Source organism: Pagrus pagrus (genome assembly GCF_965226575.1).
Source record: "Pagrus pagrus genome assembly, chromosome: 15".
In the NCBI taxonomy this organism is placed as follows: Eukaryota; Metazoa; Chordata; class Actinopteri; order Spariformes; family Sparidae; genus Pagrus; species Pagrus pagrus.
Window position 1 is genome coordinate 28,996,868 of NC_140199.1, and position 13,371 is coordinate 29,010,238.

Sequence of the window (13,371 nt, forward strand, 5' to 3'; positions counted from 1 at the left end):
ACCAGACCGGCTCCAACACCCCCTCTTCCATTGACTTCTCCCAACCCATGCCCTGATTGTAAGGGTTTGGCCTCTCAAATATTGGCTGATCTGCCCTTTTGTAGCAGGCAACCCGATAGTTTGCTCTCTGTACGTGTGGGACTAGACAGACTTTGGGGGGAGGCAGGCGTTCCAGGTCTACTTTGGAGCTTGCATCCAGGGCTCTGTCAACACCCGCAATCTTTTGCAGCATCTTGGCCCTCACAGCATCAATGGATGTCAGTCGACCATGGCCATACATGACACAGGTGAAGGACTCCATCTCCTGTTGGAGCATATCGGTAACCTGCCACAATGTGCCAAGCTGCCTGAAAGCCTTCTGGAATCGTGGGTTTTGCTGCAGCTTCTTCAAGGGAGTTACTTTTCCTTTGCACTTGAAAGCACTTGTGCAATCTTCCCCAGAAAAGACAGAGTATCCCAGAAGAGTGCTGCAGTACTGAGATCCCAGAGACTCAGCCAGCTCAGACACATTCACAAGCTTACGATGCAAGCCAGTGCCGTGGTCAAGAAATATGGTGAGGTTGATCCTGCTGGCATGGTAGAGGAGGATTAGTAGTATGTCGATGTCAGGGGTCCTCACCACGCTGGACTTGTACCCCCACTCGACAGCCTGGTGGAGGTACAGGACAACACGGGTGTCTGTCTCTTCCTGGTTTGATCGCAGGGCATGAATCTCTGATGTCTGTACCTGTAACAAAATGTACGTTTTTTTAACACATACCTGGATATTCAACACACTACTCAGTGTATGGCTTTCACAATTCTAGGGGTTCCATTCAAATATTTATAAAGCATAGGATATGCGATGACAGCTACAGTTAAGCACTGACAACTACAGTATGACCCTTGTGCTTTTTCAACGTACTTGGCCATTTGTTGAAGTTAGGTCATAGGATCTCCCATCAACGCAAACCACTGCCCTCTTGCACTTCTCCAGGCGAGATGCTGCTTCATTGCTCCCGCAGACCTTGAGAAGCTGGTCACACAGCTGCTTCTTGTTTATCTCATTGCTGAGGAAGGACTTGAAATCACAGGGTTCATCGTATGCAAACATCAGGTCTGCCATGGAACCATTGCAGTAATGAAATAGCTCAAAGTTGTTGGTTTTCACAGCAAAATCCAACATGAAGACCAGCCTTGCGTGATCCATCACAGAAAGCCAGAACATGCTTGTCTTTCCCAAGTGGCCTTCACGAACCTTCTGTTGATATTGGATGTACTGATGGATCACTCTGAGCAATGAGGAGTCCTTCAGAGCAGCATCAAGGTTCTCACGACTGCAGCAGTGCATAAGATTGATGAGGGTCTCCTGCGGTACCTGCAGATTCTCCTCTTCCAGGAAAACATTGATCAGCAGCCGTTCAAGTGCCTCTGTGACCACTTTAAGACCAAAGAGGGCCTTGGCATATGATTTCCCACTCAGTATATTTTTCAGGCAACCACTGGTTGCAAGGTCAGCCTCAATGAGGATTTCTGAGTAGCCAGCACCTCGACACTTGTACCCAGTGATCTTGCCTATGTAATTCATGGCCGTGTGGAACTTGCCAGGGATTATGATATGTTTTCTGAATTCCTCTTCATACTTCCAGACGATAGGACAGGCCTTCATGACCACACCCAGGTTAAATGTGTTGATGGTGTATGGCTGGCCAACCTCCTCTGTTGCTGCCTCAGACCTCTTTAGCAGTTCATACACCACTGCATTGTCTGTTATGGGCTGGTTGATGGGGGTGTCAACAGTAGATTTTCTTGGAGGGACTATACCAGTGCTCGAAATAAAGCCACCAAATCCAGGCACCTGCTGCTTTCCCTCGCTGCTTAAACGTCTGCAGAGCAGATAGATGTAGTACTCCAACATTGAGGCATTATATGACTTTTGGTTTTCAACAGGAGGGGTGAAGCTGGCATCCTTTGGGAATTTGGGACCATCTCTTTTGAATGCTAGCTCTGGCAGTGTCTCTGGAGGTGTGATCTTAAGGCTTCTCATCTTTGATGATCTCTCATAGAGAGGAAGGATCCTCCCATTGGTGTTCTGATGGCCCTCCTTCACCTCTTGAATCATAATCCCCCCGGCACTATTTACAACATTTGAGCCAAGCACATTGGTTGTAATTCTGTTCAGATTGTCCCACTCACTGTGAAAAACAACATTTCCCTCGCCAGTGATTATTTGAGGGGTCAGGTAGGTGGACATCTCATCAAATGCCTTGGCCATTGCTGTCTCAAGCTCCATAGCAAAGTCGTATGTCTCAGAGTGATCTGCTTTATTAAATATGTAAATATCAAATACTAAACACAGTTAAGCAATAGACAGACCTATTAAGTAATAGGTTAGTTGATTACTCACCTGTTTGCTTCGATAGAGATGCCGAACTGTGGCACAGAGAAGTATGTGCTTTGGCAGTTTCCACTTGCTGTTGGTTGCAGCACGACACACATCTTGTGAGATCGAATAGACCAGCCTCTGAGTCTTCTCACACTTTTCTCCATCAATCTCAGCTCTTCCTGTCAGCACCAAGTTTAGAAATTTAACAAGATCATCTGGGAGTAGCTCTTCCATCTTCACAGAGTTCAGCTCCTGTGCAGTTGGGGGCCATGTCAGTTCCTTTGACTCTTTGAATGCCTTTAAAATGAGAGCATGGAGGGTGAGGGCTGCATCATGGAGCTGGTCTGCTGTTCAAAGCTTGTAAGCACATGAAACTGCTTCAGCAACACTAATGCTTGAGCTGTAGACAAGGTACAGTTCAACACTGCCACGGAGTGGTACCTTACAAAAGGCAAGTTTATGAGAGATGTCCTCATCTGCTTGTAAATGTCTCATCAGTCTCTCATTGCGGTAGTCTGGATTGGGAAAACCCTGACTCACTAGGTCCTTGTTGAAGAGGCTGCATAAGAAACTCAACTGGACAACCTCTTTGCCATCTATAACATTTCGAAGAATGTAATCCTTTACCACCAAGTAGGATTTCTGATTTGCTTCTTTCTTCTGGGCCAGCAAGGGGTTTTTCATTTCCCTGTCACGCATGTGGTTTTGGTACTCTGTATTAAATTTGTTCCTGCATGATGGATGGTACTTGGCTTCCATTGCAAAGAGGTCCTTGCCTTGCACCTTACGGTAAAGAGCCTCTTTCTTCAATTCCAATGCTCTAAGTTCAATGACTTTCCAGGCTGGTTCCTTGTGTTTCCAACTCTGAAACTTTGTGAGGCATTCAGTCTTGCCATTAATTTTAATTTCTATCTTGTCACAGAAAATACACTGATCAGGAAACAAAAAGGAACATCGAGCACCTTCAGAATGGATCAGAGCTGATTGAGATTTGTGCTTGCGTATGGAGTCCTTTATCAATGATGTAGATGATGATGCACCAGATGTAGATACTTTTGAAGCAGCTTGTAAACAACCCACGTTCCGTGTGAATCTTTTATAGCAGTTTTGATGATAGCCAGCTGTATCCAAATGCAAACCTTCCAATGTCAATGGTATCTGGTCACAAATCTCCTTCATACGGTAGGGTGAAGTGGCTGCTTCACAGAGTCTCATATCACAAATACTGTGTAAATATGATAGCCTCTCATTATGCTCCCCCTTGCAAGCACTGAAGGCAGTGAAATTACCATGCTCAGAGAGACTTGGGGCATGTACAATACATGACAGTGCTGAAATCTTCTTTTTATCAGTTTCAGTAGGATCAGAACTTTTCCTTTTTCCCATGGCTAGTCTATATGAATTACATCATAATGAAACTCTTGATAAAAAAAATACAAAGGTGCATTTGATTAGTTGAAGTCGTTGAAGTGACAATTGTATATTTGAAATGAATTACTGTACAATCAAAAACTAAGAAACTTTATAATAATAAAATGTGTTTGATCAGATTTTTGTTTAAGTAGCCTAGTCTTCAGATTTTTTAGTTAGCTAATGTCCTCCGAAACTAAGTAGCTAGCTACTTCTAGCTTATTAACTGACAGCTAATGTTCTCAAACCGATTTAGCATAATGCTAGCTTAATATTTAGTTAGCTAGTATGATAGCTAATGTTCTCAAACTAATTAGGTATACTGCTAGATTATTTAGTTTTCTAGTATGATAGCTAATGTTGTCAAAATAGCCTAGCTAAATTAAATAGCTAGCTACTGCTAGCAGTTTAGTCATTAGACATGATTGTCCTCCTAAATTAAACCAACTTAAAAAAAAATAATGACCAGTCAAATACTTACTCAGAAATGTGTTGGATTCACTCTAAAAGAGAGAGCTGGTGGTGGAGTATTGTAATATTCAGGCTATTTCTTCGTCTTCTTCTTATGAAACGTCAGTTAGAAAAGAATTCTAAACAGACATCGCATTTTTAATACAGTGAGTCTTGCAGTTTGTCAATAAACAATGATTCCAACAATTGCTTGGCCCAAAATTGTGTAGAAAAATGTGTCTATTTGTGTACGTGGGTAACTTCAAGAGCCAGTGTACAGGATTTTAGTAAAGGGGAAAATATACATGCAATTTTGAGAATCTTCAGCTAATTTTTGATATTTTTGTCCCAAAATCATGTCAAGATTTCTTTTTATGTTTTTTCAGGTTCGGATTTGGGATAGGTGTAGTAAAGGGTTAAAAATAAACCCCATGGGACATTTTTTCATCTTGGTACCTGTCAGAATCTTAAAGTAGACACATCAGAGATTAAGAAAAACCTCAAAATGATTTCATCCAGTGTACAGGATTTTAGTATAGGGTAAGATAAACCTGCGATTTTAAGAATTTTCAGCTAATTTTTGATATTTTTGTCCCAAAATCAAGTCAAGATGTGTTCAAAACTTAAAAATAACCATTCTATTGAATTCCTTGGCCCAAAATTGTGTAGAAAAATGTGTTTAATTGTCTCTGTGGTTTGTTAACTTCAAGAGCTATGCCAATTTATTTTCAGGTTTTTTCAGGTTCGGATTTGGGGTAGGTGCAGTAAAGGGTTAAAAATAAACCCCATGGACATTTTTTCATCCTAGTACTTGTCAGAATCTTAAAATAGACACTTCAAAGATTAAGAAAAAACTGGTGGGGAAAAAAAATCCACTATGTGCTCGTTGACCCCTGTTTCCATCTAGACTACTAGTGGTTAGCTGCTAGCCTTACCTTGTTGTCAATGGCAAAACACACACTACATCACGCACGAGTTCACCCAAATCTACAAAAGAAACACACAGCTAATTATTTGTATACTTACGTGTCTCTCGTCTGCAGGTATTCCAAGCAAAGTTGGAACTGCCCCACCGTTTAGAAAAAATCTCCCGACTAATCCTGCCTTGTACTGACCAAGGTTGGAGAAACAGTCAGCCTCGAAGTGGTTAGCACACACAAACAGTTTTTTGCCAACTGCAGCTGGGACGTTGCCTTCAAAAATGAATTCAAGTCATGCCGCTCTTTTGCCCTCTGCGGCTGGGACATGATGGAGTGTTTTGTGCTCATCTTTACAGCCAACAACAGAACACTTCTTGTTGTGCTTCGACATGGTGATTTCGATAGCTTAATGCTGTACCTGGTGGGTGGAGACACTGTGGGTGGGAATATTCAAATGATTGGTCAATGACGTTGGTGACCGAATTTGACTCGCTCATCTGGAAACTGCAGGCAAGACACCGTCAGAAATCTGTGTCTCACTCAAAAAAGCACGGATGGTCTTTTTTCAAAGTTTTTATGTGTGTGGCAGCACCATAGACCCAAAAATAACACCCCAAATCCCAGAAAAAGAGAGTTTTTTATAATATGGGACCTTTAAGGCCGTGCAGGTGGTGTGTAGTGAACATGCTGTCTTTTCATCGGATGCTGTTGCCGTGGTAACATGTTAGTTGCCATGAAACATGAACTTAACAGATGTTGTGACATTATTCATTGTTTCATTTACTTGACATTTTCATGGTGCCATATACTCTTGATATACTTGAACCTTATGGTAATAAGGGAGTGTTCTCGCCCCTGGTCTAGGGGAACCAGAGACATGACATGAAGTGCTTCTCCCCCATTCATCCCACTCCAAAGAAGGCCAGTGTCACAGGTTATTTATGTTTAAGGTAGCATTTTCATTCTGCTTCAGAGGGAGACAAAGCCAACACAACAAACAAAAGAGTCCCTACCTTCCGAACACAAATCAAAAATAGTAACAAAAAGACAAATTCTTACCTAACTCCTAAATAAGGAAAAACAGGAGAAAAAGGGTTAAAGAAAAGGCTTCTCCCTCCTACTGGGCTACCACACACAGTTTTCTATGTACAACGATATCAACAATCAGATTGTAGAATTATACTGGTTTTCACAAACAAACTACTAGGCAAGTTAGACACCAGTCCAAGAGGTGGAGAGGAAAGACTGCAGTCAGTCGGTGCTTCAAAAAGGCTCCTCTCCTGCCTCTGACCAATCCTGGGTCGGCAATCAGCCGGATCTAGCTAATCAGCAGGTCCAACCTGCTATCAATCACACACACACACACACTCAGAGGAGACTGCTCACACCTTAGGAGGAGGATGGACATATCAGTATACACAATATACACAAAATAATGACCCAGGGTCATAACAAGGGCCACATAGTGGACACAGGAAGTCGCATCTTTCACGCATTAAATTTCAGAGGCATGTCGAATGGTCAAGTTCGGCTGCTGGGCCTCAGCTGCCACACGCCCCAACACGCACAAGGGTGCAAGGGCCCATTCATCATTGCTTGGACTTGTAATTTATAATAATTTTACTTATCATTCATATAAAAATACTGATTTGTGCAGCTTTAAAGTTATGGAAGGATTGTGACACTGTGAGCCCTTTAACAAACACAGCAGACATAGAAAATGAAAGCATGAATATTATGATACAAATTTGCCGAGATGGGAGGATCTGAGGCGTTTCAGGGAACTCATCATAAAAGACTCTGGGGAAAAAAAACTAGTATTTCTAAAAAGAGGGCACTACTCCTGTAGGCAGGAGCCCTTCACTTGCATTAATTTGCTATTTTTTGCATGCGGCCTGAAACGTTTGGATGAGCTCTCTACGGGCTGCAGTCAGCCTTACCATGGTGATGCTTACCACTTCAATCTGTAGTGCTTTTCCACCATCAGAGAGCTGTGCATGTCTGTATGTGTTGTGTGACTGCCAGGTTGTTGGTTGTACAGGGGTCATGGTTCAAAATCATCTTCAAACAGTCGCTTACAAGCTATTGTTGCAGAACATGCTGCGTCAAATGAGAATGGACCAGAGCTTTAAAAATGAGAAAACAGGAAACTAAGAGTTTTAAGGGGAAAATGTGTGCAATCATGTCATTTTACCTGTCACTCAACAGTTCACTCACCAGGACATTGTGTGTGTGCATGTTGTGTGTGTGTGTGTGTGTGTGAGGTAGACACACAAAGAGACCAATTGATGTGTTGGTGCTCTCAGTTCTTCCATATTACTTAGCATATCAGTCAGATTTTCAATATCTTATGAATGATTACCATACATTTGCAAATTGTAGCTGAAGCATTTGTTTATCTCAACTGCAAAGAGAACCAGGTCTTAGTTCTTGCAATACATTTCATATTAAATAATAATTTGTCATATTTTAGTAAGAAGCTTCTGTTTTTGGATCTGCTCCAATTTTAATATATGTTAATGTTGCTTGAAATTTCTGTAGGAGCAGTAATAATGTCATGACACGCTGACCATTCTGCTGGTCAGTTTCTCTTTTGAACAGAAACACAACATAGTGTTATCCAATTAGTTCCACTCCTTTTTCTCTGAGCTTAGTCACTGTCATAGAAACTCAATACTTGAGCTTTTTTTTTTTTTTTTATGTGAAAAACCTTTCAGAGCAAAATCAGAGCAATAGAGTTAGGAGGATGGCATGACTGTTTGAATTAATGTTTTGAAAATGTTGATTTGCTGCAATGTAAGTTACTTTGACAATATTTTTCAAAACAGTAGTACAGTTTTAATACAGTAGTTACAGGTGTTAAGTAGGGTTGGGCAATACAACAGTAGAAATATGTCCACCTGTAAAGATACTACTTTTCCAAGATAGTGGAGCTATCCCTTACCCCACGACACACACTACACCATACCTGTGTGTGACAGCTGGGTTGCTGAACTGCTGCAGCTCGCATGGTTTCCGATTTCACTGAACTGGTCCGCTGTTCAAGCTTAAATCAGTTTGTCTTTATGATAACAGACTGAGCCAGCATTTGTAGGTGTAGGTTTATGTTTATGTTTATGTTTATTGAGATCCCCATTAGCATCTGCATAGCATCCGCTATTCTTCCTGGGGTCCAAAACATATACACGGAGACAATAAAAGAATACACATTAACACTAAACAATATAGACATAGACATAAAACAACACAAACAAATAAATACAGACAATATATAGACAAATACAAAACAATATACAGTATACCTTAACAACACAACATACATTCAATACATGACCAACACAACAACAAAATAACAAGACAAGACAGCTGATGGGAATGTAGGTGTAGGTGGACAGAGCTAGCAGAATGCAACTAGAGAGCAGAAACTTCGGGGTAGCAGATTATCTCAACAACAAAGCTTGTGTCTCCCCATATTTTGTTGTGAAGTAGTACAGTTGAGAGTTGTGTGCACAGTGCCTCTATACAATTCAGACTGATGTCCACAAGATTAAGATGGAACACTCAAAAGTAGGACTACCGAGTACCAGCTCACGTTAATCATTTGGTGCCAAATTTCGTTACTTGAGTGTGCATCTTTACTGTAACGTTATAGAAAGCAAGACAGAGTGAGACGTCTCCCCAAAAGTGAGCCACTGACTGAAATTCCTTACCAACCTTGCTGTTTTAAGTGTCTAAAACAGTATGTTTGTTAGTATGAAACCAATGATATGTGAACTACAAACTATCTACGTGTAATTATCACAATAGACATTATTTGATTCCTGAAGCAATAATATAACAAGCACTTAGCCTGCCAGCTCAATGCAAACACATAACGGGAATTCCCATTAATGCACAAACGGGGGTTAGCAGTGCGACCGTGATAAAAGTATATTTCCAAACGACATGTTTTGATTCACATACATCACATAAAACATGCTTGCTTGTACAGTATTTCATATGTTCTGGAAATTAAATTATAACTGCTGACTTCATATTGTTTGCTAACTCAATCTGTTACTGTGTAACTTCAACACTGAGTCGCTACAGCAAGCTCACAGGGTCAATCGGCTTAAAAATACCACAACTACTAGTGGAGACTTTGTGTGCCAGGAGAGGCACAAAAGGTTCAACGAAGTTTTCAAGTTCAACTTTATGTGAAAGGCTCACATTTCTGCTGTGTGCAGTTTTCAGGGCTCTATTTATTTAGGCCTTACATCTTCTTTTATTTTTTATTTTATTAATGCAGCAGGAACAGCTAAATGTAGCAGTTTACTTTAAAAAGTATTTTATTTTATTTATTTTTTTATATGCAGTATAGCAAGGTGCCACTGACATAAAACCTATGTAATACCAAAATCAATCAGGATAAATACATGGACAGGGGCTGATATGGTCAGTTATCAATCAAATCACTAGCATCAAACCTCCGAGATCTCCAATCATTATTTTTGAACTAATACCTCTTTTTGGCTGTATTCCTTGATAAACTGCTCCATTGTGGCTGTTTTGATGTCATTTACTTTTGGGGTCTCCTGACCCTATGTGGGTGTCCCTTCCCCTGTGTCTTCTTGCGCCCTTGACGATAACACTTCTTCTTCGGAGTCCACTGATTGTCAGGCTTCTGGATTTACAGAAACAGCTCTTATCTTGCTGCTAAGCTGAAGACCAGGACTGGACTACAACGGTTGTGGTGACCAGACCAATGTCCTCCACCTGAAGTCCTCATCATTTGCTTAATCAATAACAGAAAACCAGTCTGATAGAAATTTGACATTAGTGTTGCAACATCTACTGGATGCTGAACAGCTAATTTATCACCCTCAGGTCTTTTACTGGACTCCACCCCAATTTGGTTCCTGTACAGACAGGATGGGGGATGTTACATTGTGGATTAGGGCATTCAACAATGGCACCTTGATCTATGAAAGACTGAATAATATGAGGAATGCCTTGAACAGCTTTGGGGTTGAGTTGATATTGTTTTTTACATGCTCTAAACATTGATTTTGGTTGGACAATAACAAAAGTTGCCTCTTTTATATTCCTAAAAACAAAAACTTGCTGAGAGCCCTCAAGCTACTAGCTTGAGAATGCTTAGTCTTTAGCAGTCAATGAGTGTAACTTTGTGTGTGTGTGTGTGTGTGTGTGTGTGTGTGTGTGTGTGTGTCATTTTTTGCATGTAATTGTGCTTTTTTATCTGTGCTGTTCAATGCTCTGACCTGCCTCCGCTGTCTCCTATGGCTGTGTCAACGGGAATCCCGGAGAATGAATAGAGATTCCTTTAGGTGGTGCATTATGGAGTTAGATTTGTGTCTTTATTACAGGTGAGAAAATAAATGATCTGAGAGAAAAAAAAAAATGTTTGAGAGAAAAAGTTATCACACTGATAGCAAAAAAGCATTTTATGAGAAAAAAAATATTTGAGAGAAAAAGTTTTCATACCAATAGCAAAAAATAATATTTGAGACTAAAAAAAGTTTTGAGAGAAAGTATTTTCTCACAGAACATAAAAAAATATAAATTTGAAATTTTTAAAATTATTTGAGAAAAAAAAATCTCTCTCAATATACTTTTTTTAAACTCTCAAATATATATTTTTTTGCTATCAGTGTGAAAACATTTCTCTCAAAACAACGTGTTTCTCTCAAAACGTTTTTCTTCTCTCTCTCAAAACCTAAGTCTTTGCTCTCGATGCAATTTCTTGCTCTCGAGAGCAAAGACTTAGGTAATAGCTAATTAGCCACCATGCTAGGTAAACTTGCAAACTCACCTGATTTATACTATTATATGGTATATCAATCACTGTCTAACATTAGCTAGCTATAGGGTTGCCACCTTCCATGCAGACTAGCTGAAAGTTGTCCAGGAGGTTGTATATGATGAACAAGCAGTTACTCTTCAGGTGCTTTGAGGCGGTTACATGCTGGCAGTCCGACATACCAAAATTCCAACATCCCAAAAGTCCGACATACCGCCATTCCGACATGTCACCATTCCGACATACCAGAATTCCGACATGCGAACGTCCCGGCATTCCGGCAAAGTTTCACCATAATCCGCAACCCATAACCCTAACCCTAACCCTTTTAAAAGATGTGTCGGAATGGCAACACGTTTAAAAAATAAATAAATACCACCATTCCGACCTTAGGAGGCAAAAAATGTCAGAATGATGGGATGTTTCATGAAAGGTTTAAGTGTTGCCATTCCGACAATTAGGGCCTAATGTCGGAATGGCGTTATGTCGGAATGGCGGTTGCCTCCCCTTTGAGGCTAGCAAGTGCAAAGGTAGAAACTAGCTCACCACTCACTAAATAAGGAGTGAAACTATCTAAATCAACATATTCATTTGGCATTTGATTTAAAGGGGACATATTATGCAAAATCAGTTTTTTCCTTTGCTTTAGTATGTATATTTGCGTATCCGGCCTCCCCACCCCTTAAGCATGAGTTTTGACAGCTAAGTCAATATTTTGTACCTGGCAGAGTCAGGAATTGAGCCTCTAAATGAGCCGTTTGGATTTCACCCGGATTGTTACGTAACAGTCCGGGTGATTTGAATAATCCAGCCCTCTCGCTGGCTATCTCCTCCCACATTACGCCAGCTACCTGAACGAGGATCCGCCATTTTCTCGTCCTCGCTAACTTGTACGCGACAGCCTGACCGCTACCATGTACACCCGAAAGCCAAGCACTGCTGCTCTGTCGTCGGATGCACAGATCCTCATGTTTCGCTACATCGCCTCCCTACCAAAGAGGATATCAGAGCGAAGAGGCTACTTTTTGTTTATCAGGGTCCCAGCTTCAGTGAGCAGAAGCGTTATGGTCTGTGCCAGTCACTTCACGCCGGACTGTTTCAGCAACCAGTGTCAGTATAACGCTGGACTGGCAACGAGATTGTCCCTTAAAAGATGGATCCATACCCACTGTCAATGATGGAACTGTAAGTATTTAAAAAACAGTATAGTTTGTTACTTTGGCCGTTTAGCACATGAGCTAACGCTAACCGTGGGTGTAAATAGGCTGAACTAACATTACATGTGAAGTTATCAACGTTGGGCTTACTGGCCGTAGGATTCACGATAATGTTAATGATACGAAACGTTAATTTGTCATATCAGCACTCTTTTAAAACATGACAGTGAATTGAGAAAAATGAATTAGGATATTGAGATTTTATCGCTTCTAACCGGCCGGTGAACCACCGCTCGGCCGTGAACATGGGGAGGAGACGGAGTGAAATGTCTCAGTTATTCGCGGACATTGAGCTGCTGCTCCACGGTGAACAAACAGAGGAGACGGTGTGAAATTGTCTCAGTTGTGTGTGTCAGTTGTTCACGGACGTTTAGCTGCTGTTCCGCGGTGAACGCGCAGAGAAAACGGTATGAACTGGTCTCTGTTATTCACGGCCAGTGAATTACGTTAATTCATTAGCATGTTGTGCTAAAGGACAGAGTGTAAGCAAACTTCTAGATGAGTGTCTTGTCTGAATGCACTGCTGACTGTGTGACAGGCAGCACGAGGAGCTGCTGTAGTTTGGCAGATGTCATGGCTCTGGGAGTCTGTCCTCTGACCGTTTTTCTGTGTGTTGGTATACATGTAATACGTGTGTAGCGTTAGCCGTAGCGTTAGCTGGAGGCTACAGCTAACGGTATAGCTAATGCTACAGCCTGTAGCGTTAGCTGCTGGCATGAGAGACCAGAACTCAGGGTACCAAAACGTTATCTGCAGTAAAGCAATCACTACTTTGTTTTGGAGCTGGAGACAGGGGCTACCTGCTACATGTCTGCTGTGCTACTATCAGTTATATGCAGGCACGGACACAGAAAAGCTGCGTCGCGCTGTGTATTGCTCGTTGGTTTTTTTTTCTCTCAACTTTATTGAAAGTTAGTGTATCGCTCGTTGCCATGGTCACGCGATGCCGTCCTCACGTCTTCCGGCCGGCAGGAAGAAGTGGGCGGCTGTAGCTCATTAGCATAAAAGGGAAAGGCACTGAAACCGGCTGCTTAGCGCAGGGCTGTGAAACTGGTGTGTAAACAACCCTGCTGTGCTCAATCCTTCGGTTTTTTCGACCAAAGCATGTTACTATCATTCCATTTAGACATCAAGGACCCATGTCAACAAGCAGAAATGAGCATAATATGTCACCTTTAAAAATAGTATAAACCAGGTGAGTTTGCAAGG